The sequence below is a fragment of the Belonocnema kinseyi genome, chromosome 8 (assembly GCF_010883055.1).
Source record: "Belonocnema kinseyi isolate 2016_QV_RU_SX_M_011 chromosome 8, B_treatae_v1, whole genome shotgun sequence".
Taxonomy (NCBI): domain Eukaryota; kingdom Metazoa; phylum Arthropoda; class Insecta; order Hymenoptera; family Cynipidae; genus Belonocnema; species Belonocnema kinseyi.
Genome location: NC_046664.1, coordinates 126,204,025 through 126,207,732, shown reverse-complemented (window position 1 = coordinate 126,207,732; position 3,708 = coordinate 126,204,025).

Genomic DNA, 3,708 nt, shown 5'->3' with positions numbered 1-3,708 from the left:
GGGGGGGGGGGGTTCTGGCTCCCCAATAATTTAAAAATTAGTTTCAAATTGAATAGAATGAGGTGATAAATTCCACTGTTTAACATGAGATACAATTGTTATCGTTAATAATCAATTTTTCGTGTATAAATGTTCCTTTTTGGTTGACAATTTCTCTGTTTTGGTTGAGGACTTAATCATTTTGCTAAAAATCTGTTTCAACGAAAAAAATTGAATTTTCAATCGAAAAAGACGAATTTTCATTGACGACTTCTTGACCAAATTGTTGCATTTTTTATTTTAAAAATATTATATTTCTCTTAAAAAAGATAAGTTTTTATTAAAAAAAAAACAAACAAGTTTTCAAAAAGTAGTTAATTTTTCATAAAAAGAATATAAATATGCAAGTTTAATATTCAAGGTCAAAATATGAATTTTGTGAAAAATAAAAACTTGTACGAAAACAGAGAATTTTTTTGATAAAAAATGAGTTTTCAACATAAAAATATAAATTGTAAACAAAAAGTAAATTTCCTATGAAACAGTTGAATTTTCAATTATACAGTTGCATGTTTTTCCAACGAAGATAAAATTTCACTTTAAGCAGATGAATTGCTAATATAACAAAAATTTCAATTTTTCATCCAGAAAAAATTTCAGTTTTTTTTTACTACAAAATATTAATTTAAAACCGAAATTAAATTTTGTACAAAATGTTTAAATTTTCAACAGAACAGCAGCATTTTCAATTAAAAACGATGATTTTTCCACAAAATTGTATAATTTTCAACCAAAAACTTACATTTGTATTTAAGAAAGATAAAATGTGTTCTAAAACCGATTAATTCAAAACACACTAACAAAATTTTAAAATTTTTATCCAAGCAAGATTTCAGTTCATTCTCCATGACCTAACTAAGAATGATAAATTATAAGTTAACCTGGATAGGCCATCTAGTGGTTGACCTAACAAAAGTGTTACTGGTTTTTCAAGCCCAAGGCCAGACGCGCAAGGCCAATATTGATATGACCTACACTATACCGCAAGAAGTTAACCCCAAATAGATCCTTTAATTAACATTTATAAGAAAATAAAGTGACTGAATAATAAGAACCTATCTGTACTACGAATCAGCACTCTGCTTTATAGATATTTTGAAATTGCTGACTATATCATATTTTAGGCTCCGAATGGTATGTAATAAATCGTTCCAATGGCTGATGTAGAGTATGTACAAAACCCGATTTCAGGGGAAATAGTAGTTGATCGAATTGACGTGCGAAACATAGTTGCAATTTACCAGAGTTTTTTCTTAACAAATTACGATCAATATTTTTTGGGTTAATTTACAAGCAATTATTAGAAGGATATTACCATTTTTTTCTTAATTTATAATTCGCTATAATTTATATTACATCTGCGTAGTTCCTGCGTAATATAAACACATTATTGAATATCCTTTTCAGTATAGTGGTCATGGATACGGATTATGAGGAAAAGTATTTATCTAACAACTGATTGAGACGTCAAAAAGAAACCTTCCCATCTATTCATTATTCTTTTTCATAATGCCACGTTCCATTGATTGCGTAACGTTCAGATGTCGAATGTGCAGTATGAGATTTCAAACAGTTTTCCGTATAATAAGCATCAAAGAGAACATCAAAACCTAAAAAATTTGAAATTATCGTGCTTACATTTAGATTGTCGTGCACAATTTAATTCATATTGTACATTTAGAAGGCATTGCTATTTAAAGCACAGTCACCAACATAAAAAGCATAAACTCAAATGCAAAGTGCAAGATTTCACCTACACGACAGACAATACAAATGCATTAAACAGGCATGTAAAAAGTCACTTAATCAACTAGAAAAATGGAACTGTATGTCCCTATGCTGCCTGCTCTAGTAGTAATGTTATTTATTACCATGCAAAAAGTTACACTGTTCACGTATGCAGAAATCACTGGGAAGGACAAAATTATGACGACGAATGTGTGGAAAAAATCGTTACTTCACCAAATCAATCGTTAGGAAATATCGTTATAGCAAATGGTGAAACTCTGGACACGGGTTTCAATTAAGAATAGGATGTCACCGACCATCAAGAAGTTGCCACTCAGAAAGATTCTTCCAATAATACTTGCAATGTGAAGTCCATTATTGTACAACCTACCAAATGCAATATGCCAGAAGCTACGAAGACTTTGGGAGATATGGATCCTATTTTGATTACTAAACATTATGCGATTGAGCCACTACTACAAGAAATTGTAACTAAAACGTCACGCACCTTTCAAATTTGCTAACAAGATTATTTTTCTTCTTTGGGAAGATGCCATTTTTCTGGCAGTGAGAAGCAATAACCGGAGCAACAGTTCAATGAAAGTTTCATAAGTTTCACAGATGCTATTGATCAAAAGAAAGGGATTTTAAGGAATGCTTACAACAGAAGACTGTTCAATCATAAATATTTAAATATTATTCTTTCGATAAAGATACCATTGCTCGACGAACATAGCGCTGACTCAAGATGCCATTACAATTACGTTCTTATTTTGGAAACCTTAAAATCCGGTCCGGACCCTAACCCGTAAAACCTCAAAGGAAACTATAATGCTCATTTGTAAATGCCGCGTAACTTTATTGCACAGTGCAGCCATAAGTTACACTAAAATAGTGCGCAAATGTACGCGCAATCTCAAGTAAACTCAATAATTTCAATCCCTCCACATAAAACAGCCCCTTCTCTTTCAAATCGTACCAGCCCCGTACCCTTTAATTTATAAACGTCCCAGATTCGGACCCGTACCCTTAAGAAATTAAAGGGTACGAATCCAGACCCAGACCCTTCAGAATTTAAAAGGTTCGGGTCAGGACCCGTACCCTTACAAATTCAAAAGGTCCAGGTTTGGACCCGTACCCTTAATAAATTAAAGGATATGGGTTCGGACCTAAACCCTTAAAAATTTAAAAGGTCCGGATCTGGACCCTGACGCTTAAGAAAATAAAGGGTTTAAGCTGGACCCGGGCCCATAAGGAACCCTTTAAACTCAGGTCCAAGCAAAAAAGTTCCAATCCCTGGCTCTGACCGAGATTGTTTTGCAGTTCATTGTCAGCGACCATTGATAAGCTTCAAAATGGCTATATTTTAGACTTAGGAAACGAAAGAAACGATATGAAGGAAAAAAGTGTTCTTTTTGCCAGGCCATAATGCTTTTTTCTAAAAGCCAACTTCCAAGGTCCGTAGCTTCAAAACTTTTAGCGATGGAACATTATATTTTTTCGTGTCACAGAAATTTCAGACTCTTTAATTATTATACTGGTAGGCCTGGGACTTAGGCTAGATTGAAAAGAAGAAATTACAAAAAGCCTGATTTTTTTTCACTTTTAAAACCATTTTTCAACCAAATTTGAAGGGTTTTCATTCTAATAAGATATTTAACTGCTGGAGCACTTTCTTTAATACTAAACTAAGTGATTCTGGAATGGAAATCCATCTTCATGGAAATATGTATATTAACCTATGTAAAATAATACAAATTTGAATTTTTTTAAAAATCGAGAGGTGCGAGCTCTTTTGGATTAAAGTCAGTCGAGATCTTTGAAATTAAGTTTCTCAATTGCATAAGCTTGAAAAGGGAATACTAAACTTGTAGAATTATATAAAGATTCACTTTTTCCTGATAAGCATTATTTGTGTTTATGAGCTTTGGAATACTTCAA